Here is a 13,279-nt window from a genome sequence, read left to right as displayed (position 1 = left end):
AATATTTATCTATTAAAATGAGGAAATATACATTCAGATATATGCAGAGAAGCATTTTTTTCTCTGTTTACTCTTAATTTACATCTTGATGAGTCAAATCCCCACTGTTACATTGCCAAGTCAAATAAAATTTCACTGGTGACTAAAGTTGTCCTGTGAGATTGTACGAAACACATCTTTAATTAATTTGGTCCGCTAAATGCACATGGCCAAGAAAGACCTGCATTTTGTATCGATATCTAAGCAATTAAAGTAATGAAGAAAACATCTTTTCAGAGCCACCGGCATTTCAGAGTGCAAATAATTCTCAAGTTCAATAGATGAGTGTTGACATCTTTGATATAGCTCTATATAATAAATGTAGATAATAAATAAGGCTCTAAATAATAAATATACTGCTAGAACCGTTGTCCCACACTCGCAGATACAGAAGGTACTCCAGCAGCTTTCAGCTTGCTCGGGAGCTCTAGAAGGCCACGGCTGAGATGCAAACAGAACTCTACGTTGAAAAGATAAGTTCAAAAAAAAAAAAGTGTATGGCAGTTTTTTATCTTTGCCGTTTGCCCTTTCCCTTCCAGCTAAGGGGCCCGATTCCGCCACCGCAAAGGCAGGGGCAGGAGGAGCTCTGTCAGCCGGAGCATTTCGGGGTGCCGCTCCGGGGCAGCCGCACGGACAGACCGGAGCCGGTGAGGGGGGGGGGGGCAGCAGCCGGGGGTGTCCGGGAGGGAAAATTAAAAAACCCAAACCCCCAAAACCCCCAAAAACCCCAACCAAAGGAGGGAGGAGACGGCCAGGGGTAGTGGGGCAGCAGCGGAGGGGCCAGAAGGGGCCGGTGGTCCCAGCCGCCTTTCCGAGCTCGGGGGCTCGCCACCGGCGTTCGCCTGGAGGAGACCCGGGCTGCGGGCACGGACCGCGGCAGCACGGCAGCCCCTCGTACCGGAGGGCGCGGGGAGGGGCGGCCGGGGCCGGGGGTGTCCCCGGCGAGCTCTCCGCTGCAACGGGGGAAGCCGAGCTCCCCCGCTCCCTGCCCTGCCTGCCCCCGACCCGGCTCGGCCGCTCGCTCCTCCTGGCGCTGCCCTCTCCCAGCACCGTCCCAGGGTGTCCCAGCACTATCCGAAGTCTCCTAGGACAGTCCCAGGACGGTCCCACCACTATCCTAACTGTCCCAGCACTGTCCCAGGCTGTCCCAGAACAATCCCAGCACCGTCCCAGGGTGTCCCAGCACTATCCGAAGTCTCCTAGGACAGTCCCAGGACAGTCCCACCACTATCCTAAGTGTCCCAGCACTGTCCCAGGCCGTCCCAGAACAATCCCAGCACCGTCCCAGGATGTCCCAGCACTATCCTAACTGTCCCAGGACAGTCCCACCACTATCCCAACTGTCCCAGTACAATCCCAGACTGTCCCAGCCTGTCCCAGGACAATCCCAGCACCATCCCAGGATGTGTCCCAGCACTATCCTAACTGTCCCAGGACAATCCCAGGCTATCCCAGCCTGTCCCAGGACAAGCCCAGCACCATCCCAGGATGTCCCAGCACTATCCTAACTGTCCCAGGACAATCCCAGACTGTCCCAGTGCTGTCCTAACTGTCCCAGCACTGTCCCAGACTGTGCCAGGGCAGTCCCAGCCTGCCCCAGCTTCGTCCCAGCACCATCCCACGATGTCCCAGCATTACCCTAACTGTCCCAGCACTGTCCCAGCACGGCCCCAGCACTATCCTAATTGTTCCGGGGCAGTCCCAGACTGTCCCAGCACTGCCGGAGCACAGTCCCAGACTGTCCCAGCGCTGTCCCAGACTTTCCCAGCAGAGCCGAGGACTGTCCCAGCACAGTACCAGCACTGTCCCAGCTCCTCCGCGGGTGCCCATCTTCCCCCCACGCGTTCCCCCCCCCTCGCCCCGTGTCCCAGCCAGGCGGGACTCGGCGAGCGCAGCCCTCGGTGACAGTCCCAGGGCCACGGGAAGGGTTAATCGTGGCCCGCGACAGCCCACGGCCACTGCCGCGGGGACACAGAGGGGGAAAGGAGCCGGGGGCTCTGCCGATGGGACCCACAGGTCGCTTTGCAGCCCGGCTGTACCGCTTGTTTGCAGAATTACGGTGCGCAGGGAAACGCCAGCAACGCTTCAGCCCCCCCCCCCGGGGAAGTCCGAGCACGGATAAATCCGCAGCTGGGGGGGGTCAAGCTTGCAGAAAATGGCCGAACACAAATTTCTTTTGCATTTTCCTCCCGGGGAAAAAATAATAATAATAATAATAATAATAATAATAATAAGCTGAACCCGGGAGATAAAGGACCGTCGGGTGGTGAGTACTGACCAGCAGCAGCAGCTGGAGCGGGATCCCCGCGCTGCCAGCTTTTTAACCGCAGCCTTTAGAGGAGAGAAGGAGAAAAGCGAGATCTCCGCAACTGCCTGCACGCCCACTGGTTTCACTGGCTCGAGTGTCTGCGAGAAAAAGATAAGAGGCTGGTGCAGAGAAACTATTAAAAAAAAAAAAGAGAAGAAAAGAAAAACCAAAAAAACTAAGAAGCACTAATGACTTGAAGGTAGTTGCAGCCCTGCAGAACGGCTCGTCCCGGTCCGGGGAGCGCAGGGCAGATGACGGGGGGTCCCCGGTCACTCTGCCCAGCACTGGGGGGCCGGGGGGGGCCGGGGGGCAGCGGGGAAAAAACGAACCCCGGCCGCTGGGAGAGCCCGCTACCGGGGGTAGGACGCACCGGGGGGGTGGGGGGGAGAGGTTAAAGGAGGGGTGGGCAAAAATAGGCGAGTCTGAAATTGCCCCGAAGGGGCACATTTTGGGTTGAGCGGAGCGGGGTGGCAATGACTGTCGTTAACTACCCGGTCCTGAAAGTTCCTCTGGCTTTTTTTTTTTGCAGGGAGTCAGAAGTGACTCGTCGGGGTGGTCTCACTCTCGGTTCTGTCCTTACGGATTTCCAACCCACCGGAAAGTTTCTCACCCGAGCTTATAATATTTTATGAAAATTTGAATATTTTACCGTAACCACTCGTTTTCCCGGAAGCCCAAACGAAGCCTGGGGAGCAGATCTGCTCCGCACCCCGCTTCGCCCGACCGAAGCGGAGGGGCGGCACGGTTTCAGTGCCGGGACCCCCCCAACCTCACCGGGAAGTGCCCTGGGAGCAGAATCGGGCCCCTCGGGAGCTCGATATCTCCCCCGGACGAATAAATAGCCGAGCGACCTCAAGTCCAAAAGGCGGTTACATTTGGAAAAAAACAACAACAACAAAACACCAAAAGCCCCGGTTGCTGCTGCTTTTTTACAGCGATATCCCAGCTTTTCCTAGCTCTGAACTTTTTTGCTTAAATGCACCGTTTGACCTTCTGCTAAAAGGAGGCGATTCTTCGCTTCTTTCTATATGTCAAATAATTCCGTATGTGCCGGGAGAAATAAAAGTACCAGCAGACACCCAGGGTGCCGAGTATTTGCATTTGGTATTTTTAACGACGAGATTTAAAATCGCTGAATTTAATTATGCCAAAGAGGAAGACAACACGGTCGACTGCAGAGCTCCAAGTACCTGAATTTACGCCCAAATCTACGCGAAGTCTGACAAGAGACGAAACCGCTCGCCCGGTGCCACTGGGGCGGGAGAGGGACGGGGGACGGGGGGGGACACAAAAAAATAGGGTCTGGGGGACATCTCCGAGGGAAAAGGTGTCCGAAAACGGGACGCTGAGAAACCTGACGTCGAGGGGATGAGCTGGATGTTGAGCCTGGGACGAAAGCGAGCCGTCACACAGAGATTTAGTTATTATCAGTCAAATCTTTGGACCGGGGAACGAAAAGGGGAGAGAAACTTCATATGTGCGGCTGGAGAGAAGCGGCTCGGGGGCCCACGGCGGCGGGGGGGCATTTCTGAAATTACACCCCCTGCTCCTGGCCACAGCTTTGAAATAATGAAAGGTTAAAAAAAAAAGAAAGAAAGAAAAAAAAAAAAAAAACAAACCCAGGAAAAGCCGAGTCGTCGCTGGGACCCCGCTATCCCAACCCAGGTTACTGGCTTCTGTGCTAAGGGTTGTCATTATTCGCTGTACAGACCCCCCCGGCAGTCAATCGTGACGAGCACGTTTTAAAGCCTCCACTAATTTACCCAGAACAAAGACACTTTCCAGCTACGCTAGGAAAGAAAAAACCAAAAAAACCCCAAAACCAAAACCAAAACTCGACTCAATTAAAAATAACGATTTTTCTTCTTGGACAGCTACCAGCGTTTTGCCCTTACCGTCCCGGGACTTTCGTTTAACCTCGATAACATCCCGAAAGGCTACAATCATTTTGCGTACATCGCATCGTACCTTTTCGGTCCCGCAATACAGAGCAGTCCCGAGCAGAGAACTTAGTTTGTTCGGGAAAAGAAACGTGACGAGGCGGACGGGGCTTAATTAAACCTTGCAGAGATCCAGTTGGTAATGAGCAAAAAATCATCCAGTCTTTAACAACCTGGTCGCACAGGCTGGATATAGACAACGGTGTCTGAAAAAATAATTACGAAATTACGCAGCTCTAGGCACACCCAAAAAAGTTTCCAGCCCGAAAAAAAAAATAAAAAAAATAAATAAAAGCCCCAAAATCTCGGTGGAAGTGACTGGTGTTAACTGCGGCTGCTGATCCTTCAGCTCCGCTCTCAGGCGCAGGTCACGTCCGTTCCCTCCACAGGTTTCCCCCAAATCGGGCTTTTCGAGCCCATTTCTGTGGGCTTGCCCACGCGGAGAGCCATTTTTGGGAACGGAGGGGGCTCCGCCACCCGTCCTCGGCACCCACCCCCCCGGGGGGGCTGTCCGAGCCCTGGGGGGTGAGCGAGGGGCAGGGGGAGGCCGGCAGGTCCCGGGGCTGCCCCGCAGGGTGCGGGGGGGTGCGGGGCAGGGGGAGCCGGGGGGGGTCCCAGCAAAGCGGCGAGGAAGAGGGTGGGATGAAGAAGAGCCGCTCCCGCTTCGCTGGAAGCGGAGAGGGACCGTGTCAGCCCCTTCTCACCCCCTCCCCTTCCTCACACCCCTCTCCTCCCCAGCTAGATCTGACTTTGCTTTTTTTCCTTTTTTTCTTTTTTTTCCCCCCTCCCTGAGCACAAACGCCTTCTCCCCCGCCTTTGACATTTGGGGCTTGTGAGCGGGGAGAGCTCTGCCAGTGACGGTTACCACCGCTCTCTTTCCGTGACACCACGGGGGAATTTTAGGGGTTATTTCAAAAAAAAAAAAAAAAAAAAAAAAGAATAAACAGGGGAAAAAAAAAAAGCCAGGCAGGCGAAGGCGTTGGCTTTACTTGGCGCAGAGCCGGCGGTGGCTGCGCGACCCTGGCTCGTCCCCAGGGTGAGGCAGCGGGAACATCCCCCCCGTGTCCAGCTGCAAACCCACCTGGAAGGGAAACGGGGCTTGGAGAGGTGCCACCTCCCTACCGAGAAACAAGCCTTCCCCGAGCCCCCCAAACCAGAACTCCCCCCCCCGTGCTTAGGGGCACGGGGAGCTGCTTTCGATCGCTATCTCCGAATTTCGCTGGTTTCTTCAGAAATACCCCTGCTGCAGGAAACGCAGCTGCTGCAGTTCTGCGGGTGGTGAGGAGCATCAAATCAACTCCCCACCACCGCCGTGGACAGTTTCTTTATTATTTTTTTTTAAGAAATAAAGGACAGGAAATGGGATTTGATTTCTCCGTCCCATTTCGAAATGGGGCGAGTTGCCGTACTTGGCCAATAAAATCCTCAAAGTTTGCAAAACAAAAGGTACCAGGAATACCGACACCACCACCAAAAGCAGCGCTCGGAGCGGAGCGCAAACCTGGCCGGGAAACCCAGGCATTTGGAGCTGAATTTTGGCGTTTCAGTTTGCTGATGTCAACGGCGTGTCGCTAAATAAGAAGTGAGAATTGAGGGGGAGCGGCGGGAGGGGGGGGGGCGACCCCAAGGGAGAGGCAGCAAGCGCTTCTTTCCAAAAGGCGGAGGGGTTCTGAGGTCATTTCATCTCTGCTCTTTTCGTCATTTTGATTAGAAAAGCAAGCTGACTGCCCGATTTGCCGGAGTGATGCGGTAACTTCGCGCAGAGATTACTTTAATCAAGATGTTAGAACATTTTTGGTTCTTCCCCTGATGCCGCCCGTGCGTTTAATAAAAAAAGGTCGGTGCGACTGTCCCAGCTCGCTGCGGACTGGATTAAACCACGAGTCTTGAGAGTGTGGACATTCGGAGCTTAATCGTTGCTAATTTTATATTACACTAGAGGAGGAATGTGGAAAGCTGTTGGGTAAGCTTTTGATAGGAACTTCAGAATTTCCTTCTCTATCTAAAGAGCGAAGCGGCGTGCAACACGTAGTGATTTTTCCCTGCAAGGCATCCACCGCCCGGTGCAGGAAACAATCCGTACCCCTCCGGAAAATAAAGTACAGCTCTTAAAAACTTGGGAGAAAAAAGAAAAAACAACCCCAAAACAACCTTGTCCTCCGCTTAAATTCTCTTTCCCCCTCACAAACCAGCCGGTAAACCACCACCGAAGCAGGCACGCTGCTCTGTCCGCAAACCTGCAAAAAAAATTTAAAAAAAACCCCAAACCCACCCACCCCCAAAAAAACCCCAAACCAACCCAAAACGCGGAGGCATTCCTGACGGCAGAAGTGAAACCGTCTCGATCCAAGCGAGTTTATTTGTAAACCCGGGAAGAAGAAGGGAGCCGGGGGGGGTCGGCTCCCCCGGGGGGGTGGGGGGTGGCGGCGGGAGCGCGGACGGACCCGCCGGGTTTGGGGCTGCAGCTGCTGACTCAGAAAAGCAATGTAGGTCATCCCGAGTTTCCTTAAGTTACCTAAGTTCGAACAATTCAGCTTTTCTTTAGAGACTTCCCCAGCGCTGTTGCAACATTTCCGAACGCCCTGGCTTTTGCCGAGGTTCAGCCCCCGGCTCCGGGTTGCTGGAAGGGGGGGTGGGGGGGGGGCAGGCGTGCCCGCTCGTTGGTACTTACACGTTCCACCTCTTCCCTCGCCCATTTCCATCGCAACGCTACTTTTTTTTTTTTTATCTTTTGTCTCAGAGGCGTGTTAAAAAAAAAAAAAAAAAAAATTGTGCCAGCGCGTCACACTCCCATTTTCCCCTCAATTTTCAGAGCAGCAGCAAGGGAATTGCCTACCTACCCTCCGTTCAGTTCGGGTCCCTCCAGGAAGGCTTATTCACGGTTCCCAGTTTGGATCTATTCTTCAGTACCACTACTTACTACTTCCCACCGCCCCTCAATTTTTACACCGTCACTGCAAGGGTTATGAAAAGAATTCACTTTTACCACGGGGTTTGTACGCAAAAGACGAACCGTCTTTTGAGCGACACCGAACACGTCCGTCTTCGAACTAGGTAATTTTCGTTATTTATTTTTTCTTTCTTTATTATTATTATAGTATTTTTTTTAACCATAGCAGAGCAGTCCCGGCGGAGAACTCCTCACCGGAGGATGAGCAAGCGTCGAGTTCTGTCCCAAGAGCAGCGAGGTGGGACGGGGAGCAGAGTTTGTCGCGGAGAGGAAACCCCCGGCTCGGGGGCCGCTTCCCGCCGGGAACCAGGCTAAGGAATTGGGGGTATCGCTCCCGGCAGTACCTGAGCCCCGCGGCCGAGCGGCAGGGAGGGAGGAGATCTCCGAAGGGCTCGCAGTCCCCCCTCAGCCCCCCCCAAGAAAAAAATCATCGTGGGGAAGGCGGCCGTTGTCACGAAGCGTTACTACGAGGGAAATTATCCGGGCAGAGATTTCACGAAAGCAAGGAGCGGGGGGAAAGAAAAAAAAAAAAAGAGAAAAGGGGAAAAAAAAAAAAAGACCCGAACCTCGCCCGGTCCGACGGCGGTACTTCTGCGGGGCGCGGGCATCGCCCCCGTGTCCGTCACGGGTGTTTTGGCCACGGTCACGCACGCTTCCAGCCCTCCTCCTCCCCTCCAGCTCCTCTCACCCCGCAGTGCCGCCCCGCCGGCCCCGGGGCTGGCAAACCGGGATTTCCCCGTCTAAACAGAGGAGGTTTTTTTTTTCTCCGGGGAGGGGGAGTCCCCTGAAATCTCCCCCCCCCGCACCCCACACCCCGGCAGCTCCGCCGAGGCCGGAGCCGGGAGCGGCCCCGGCAGGCTCGGACAAGCCCGCTCCCGGCCTCCGCCCGCCCGGGGCACGGCGGCCCGGCCTTCCCGGGACGGGAGGGGCGAACCTTCGCTCTCCAAGAAACAAAAAAAAACTAAAAAAAAAAAAAAGTAAACCAACAAACAAACAAAAACACCGAGTTGAAAGAAAAGGAAAAAAAAAAGAAAAAAAAACCAAGACGACGCTTTTCGGGGTGGGGTTTTGGGGTGGGGTGGTTTTTTTTGAGGCTTGCTACCCTGCGCCGTCCCCACCGGAGGGGTGACCGTGGGCGCTCAGGACTCGAGGGGGAGGGCTGGGGGGGTCTGGGGGGGGGGGGTGAGCAAAGCTCAGCACCCGCCTGGGAACGGCATTCCCCCACCTCGGCGGCAGTGGAAGGCCTTCCTCCCGTGTTTGCAGTTTTCTTTGTTTACATTCACTTTAGAAACATTGGCCAGCGGCCAGAAAAGTGCTACCCCCCCCCCCCCAAAAAAAAAATAAAATTCTTTGCTCGGCTGCCGATGAGACTAAGTTTCACGCTTCGCCCCCCCCGCCCTTCCCCTTTCCCTAAATTAACCCTTCTGTCACCTCGCAAAGAAAAAAAACAATAATATAAAGGGGGCTGGACGGTGCGTGCACCTGCCCTCCCAGCACCCAAACGAGGGGTCCCGCAACAGGGTCCCCGGGGGGGGGGGGCGAGGAGCGCCCAACCGAGAGGCGGGGACCCCCCCCACCGGGGGGGGTCCCCGCCTCTCGGTTGGGCGCTCCTCGCCCGGTTTGTGTGTCCCCCCCCCCGCCCCGCCCCTCCACCCCGATATCTTCCACCGCCCCCCCCCCCCCGACGAGGAGTAAGTGCCACCGCTCCGCCTTCTCCTTTTCGCAATGTTGACGCAATCTATAAATAGTGGAACAAAAGGACCAACTTCCTCGCAGCTTTGCTGAAACTGCACAAAAAAAGGCAACCCGGAGGGGGGGGGGGCGGGCGGAGGAGAGCACGGTTAATTTTTTTTTTTTTATTTTATTTTTCTCCGGTGAAGAGGCGAAGCCTCCCTCCTTCCCCCCCCCCCCTCCGCCCTACGCTACTGGAAGATTATTTATATTATTTTTTTTTTCCTCGCTGTCTCCTATACTGGCAACGTCCTGCGAGTGGTTATTTCGCTTTTGCACCGAGAGAAGGGCTCCCCCCCCCCCTCTTCTGACAGTAAGTGTCATTTACCTACTGCCTTTTCTACGGGGGGGGGGGGGGGCTGCCTGCTTGCCTACCTGCCTGCTGCCCCGGAGAGCGGGCAGGCACTCGGGGGGGGGGGGGGTTGGTTTGGAGGTGCTTAGTGCTGGGGGGGGGGGTCAGCGGATTTGGAGGGGGGGGGGACGCGACACGGTGGCCGCTGCCCGCCGAACAAAAGCTGCTATGAAACGGGGTTTTGTTAGGGGGAAGTGTGTGGGGGGGGTGTCACACACACACCCCCCCCCAAGCAAGTTAGACTTGTTTACCGCTCGGCCCAGCGCAACGCGGGGCTCCCCCCCCCCAAAAAAAAAAAACCCAAAACAAACCCCAAAATGCTTCCCTCCTCCGCACCCCGCTGCGGGGGGGGGGGGGTGATGATCGGAGCGGGATTTAAAGGGGGGGGGGGAGATGTTGATACGATCACGCGTAAAACAAACACCACCCCCCCCCCCCCCCCAAAGCCTTCCCAGTCGGATCGGTGCGAGCGCAGGCAGTAAGTGGCCGGAGGGAGAATGACGTCATCCCCTGCCCCAGTGATGCTACCTTTCGTGCCGCTACCATGCGCGTAAAGAAGCAAGAGGGGGCGCGCCTTTTCCCACCCCCCCCCACCCTCCCACCACCCCCCCCCGGCCCCGTCCGGGGCCGGGGGGGGGGGTGGGAGGGTGGGGGGGGGTGGGAAAAGGCGCCCCCGCCCGCCCGCGTGTTTACAGGCGTATTGTGACGTCGCTTGAGTGACAGCCCGATGCGCCCCGCCCGCTTCGTTGGGGGGGGGGGGGCAAGGTGGGAGGCGAGGGGCCGGTCTCCTTCGATGGGGGGGGGGGGGGCTCGAACCCCGAATTGTCCGAAGTGGACAATAAAAATCTGATTTTTAAAATTTTTTTTTAATTTTTTTTTTTTTTCAAATGGGAAATCGAAGCAGCGAGGACAAAAATCTAAATTTCACCCATGGTACGCTTCCCCCGGTGTTACAAGTGTGATGTTACAGGGTTAGGAACTTGTTGCAGCGTGCTGCTGGGGGGGGAAAAAGTGGGTGGTTTTTACTTGGGTCTGTGAAAATACTGAAGTAGTACTTACCCACGGCACAGTCAGTACATCCGTATCACTAAAAACAACAAAAAGCGTTTTACAAACTGATGCTTGTCGAGAACGGTGTGCCAGAACGCAGCCGCGTAAATAATTACTAAAACATCAGCACTTACTCCCTGCAACCGCGAGCCCCCGTTTAGCAGTACGCGCAGGTTTGAATGCGTTAATGGTTTGGGTTTCTTCAAAGCGTATTACTTTTTGAAGTCTGGGTGTTTCTGTATTTGTGCAGAAAATAGAGGGAGAAGCTTTGAGCTCCTACTGTTACAAAAGTTAAAAGGAAACGGAGTTGAGCTGCGAAGTCGGCAGTCTGGAATGAGTCAATAGTATCTCCTTTGTCCTGCTAGCTTTCTCTGCTGCGGTGTATCTTTGCTCTATTTCCTCTGCATGAGCAAATGAGCTTTTCTACCCTCAGTATATAGGATAGTTGGGCTTTACAGGTCTCCTGGCTTCTATGTATTCCAACCTACCAGTAAAATTCAAGCGCATCTGCCTTTCCAGGCTGTATACAACAGTCGTGATACTGTCAATGACAGCACGCTCGCTTCTTTAACCACGTAGATACTTACACGTTTTCCATTATCTATAATTAATGGGGCAAATTATTCTTGCTTTGTTGCAGTAAGCCTTCGTAAGGGAACAAATGTTCCTTTTTAAAGTATGCCATCGCCTCTTGTTTTTACCAAAAAAACCCCCCAAACCAAAAAAGAAGATTGGGACGGAGACACGAAGGAGATGTAAATACCCCCCCCGCCAGCCCCCGCCATGTCCTCAGGGATTCCCTGGGAGTCTCCGAGGGCAAGGAGGTAACATAGCTGGCTTTTACAACAGGATCACAGGTCCTGACACGGGGTCACAGGGAATCTATGCTTGGCTAGCCCTGTGCTCCAGTTTTGTTTAGCTGGTAGCTCGTCCCTTGAGGGATCAATGTCAACTTGAGCATGCTAACTTCTGCGAGCAACGGCTTGGCCAGTGACCGAGAGCCGTAACCGGCTCGAGGGCTCCCCAAGTTCCGCGGCTCTTGGGGCTCGAGCGCTGCTGCCAGGCTGCTTCTGCGGCTCTGGAGCTTGTCACAGAGAGACATCAAAGCGGCAACGGTATAAAGCAAACCCCAACACAGTCCGTCTTCTGAAAACAAAAGTTGGGCAGAGGCATGAGGTGGAAAATAGATGTGTTACTGGAAAAGCAGCTTGGGTAGGGAGGTGGTTTGTAGATTGAGGCACAGGAACTGCAGCCAGCTCCCGTCACCGTGAGCTAAGTTTCTGTGTACCTCGGACCCGCTTTGCTCTCAATTTCTGGCCTTGGGATTGGTATTAGTCATTCTGCAGACCTGCCACACTCCCAGAGATGATAAACAAATGTCAGTTCAATATCCCACATGCAAAGATGCTAGTGTTCAGCAAATAAAATAGGAGCATACTTTCTCTGTATTACCTCTATGTCTTGAATTAATCCATTAAGGAAGGGAGGTACATACATATATATATATATATATATATATGCGCAGAGGCATACACATCTCCTCACATTAATAGCCCCTTTGGGTTTAACTATCAAAAAGCACTGGAGACTAGAGTTGGGTTACTAGAGTACAAAGAAAAGTGAAACTGTATTAACTCACTGGGAGGCTGAAACCTGCATTCTAATACATACAGAATGCAGTTTTTACTTAATTTTATGTTACAGTACAAAGACTTTTTAGGTCTGCAAGATCAAGATAATATTTTTCTCGGTTTTATAAAAATAAGGCTTGTTTATTATTAATTTATCTAAGCCTGCTTTTCCTTTGATTACCCGAATTACATACATGAGTAATTTAGCATACGATTATCTGAATGACCACTCCTTTCCCTTTTCACACTTGAAAAAGATTATCAGTCAACTTCTGCTGTAGTATTGTATCTGTGACCATTCTGACTGTACCATTTGGTGTCTGATACTTTCTCATTTTTTTGTACCGTAATTCTGTACTTCACCCCCCAGCTTGTTTAAAAAAATGCAGCCTCGTAATTCCTAATGATAACAAGCCGTTTTCTCCAGTGACCATAAAGGCCTGTGCTATGAATTTCTACAGCTTTCATTTAAAACTCTAAACTCATTTCTATCTTTTCAGTTGCAAAGTTTCTCACTAACTTGGGTTTGGAAATTCAACCAATACAGACGGCATAGTCTTCCTGGTTCTGCAAGCAAGCAGTTCCAGTGTTTCAGCTTTTGCACAGTAGCACTTTAACAAGCAGCAGCCATGCATAACTAACAAGACTGCAAGTCCAGTTACTGCTTTTTCGAAGCCTGTACCCAGCTCTTAAGTTATCCAAAATGTCCATTTTATATTGTTGCAGCCGTATGACAAAACTATTAACAGCAGGAAAGTGCAGTAGTTATTCACAATAGATAAGACACAGGGGGAGAAAAAAAGTTTTTAAAAATGGAGCCCGAGGCACAGGAAGAAAGCAGCACAGCTCCAGCTATCCTTTTATAGTAACTGGTGTTTTATGGAAAGTGGGAAAGAAAAGAAAACTCTCTCTTCCTTCCAGCAGCTAGCCAGTGATGGCATGACCCCTCTAACTGAAGAGAGATAGCGTTCTTGGAGAAACCTTTACGTAGGTTTCATTTCTAGTGTCTGGAAATGAGAAGTATTGTTTTCCAAGTTTGGCATTAATGCTTCATAAAAAGTAATATATCTTCCAGAATATTTTAAAGTACTGTAGTAGTTGTCATGAATATTTTCTGCGTGTACACTTAACAGTCTGAATACTACATATGTATAGATGATATTAGCTCATCAGGGCATTACTTTAAAATGTGTACCGAAGGTGTACACAAGATACACCTCGCACCGACTAAAAGTGCTCTCAGCGTGGATTACAGCTACAAATAGATCTTTTGTAAAA

The 13,279-nt window shown here is 52.7% G+C and overlaps 3 long non-coding RNA genes across 5 annotated transcripts in view; 2 read left to right on the top strand and 1 right to left on the bottom strand.

Annotated features, from left to right (window-relative positions):
- The window catches only part of LOC142039576 (uncharacterized), an 86,346-nt gene that overhangs the window by 26,744 nt on the left and 46,323 nt on the right, over window positions 1-13,279 (bottom strand). For 2 of the 3 annotated variants that reach the window (XR_012652945.1, XR_012652943.1), the window contains one exon: window positions 10,380-10,407. The exons of the other annotated variant lie outside the window; for it this stretch is intronic. This is a non-coding gene — a long non-coding RNA (uncharacterized LOC142039576). The remainder of the gene's footprint in view (window positions 1-10,379; window positions 10,408-13,279) is intronic. 3 annotated transcript variants of the gene reach the window in all.
- On the top strand, window positions 1,988-3,423 carry LOC142039579 (uncharacterized). The gene is made up of 2 exons (XR_012652951.1): window positions 1,988-2,546; window positions 2,877-3,423. It is a non-coding gene; the product is annotated as an uncharacterized LOC142039579 (long non-coding RNA).
- LOC142039577 (uncharacterized) overlaps window positions 8,957-13,279 on the top strand; it is a 47,840-nt gene continuing 43,517 nt past the window's right edge. The window contains exon 1 of the long non-coding RNA XR_012652948.1: window positions 8,957-9,281. This is a non-coding gene — a long non-coding RNA (uncharacterized LOC142039577). The remainder of the gene's footprint in view (window positions 9,282-13,279) is intronic.

The sequence above is a fragment of the Buteo buteo genome, chromosome 14 (genome assembly GCF_964188355.1).
Source record: "Buteo buteo chromosome 14, bButBut1.hap1.1, whole genome shotgun sequence".
NCBI lineage: Eukaryota > Metazoa > Chordata > Aves > Accipitriformes > Accipitridae > Buteo > Buteo buteo.
Note: the sequence above shows the minus strand (reverse complement) of the source record. Positions and strands in the feature narration are given on the sequence as shown.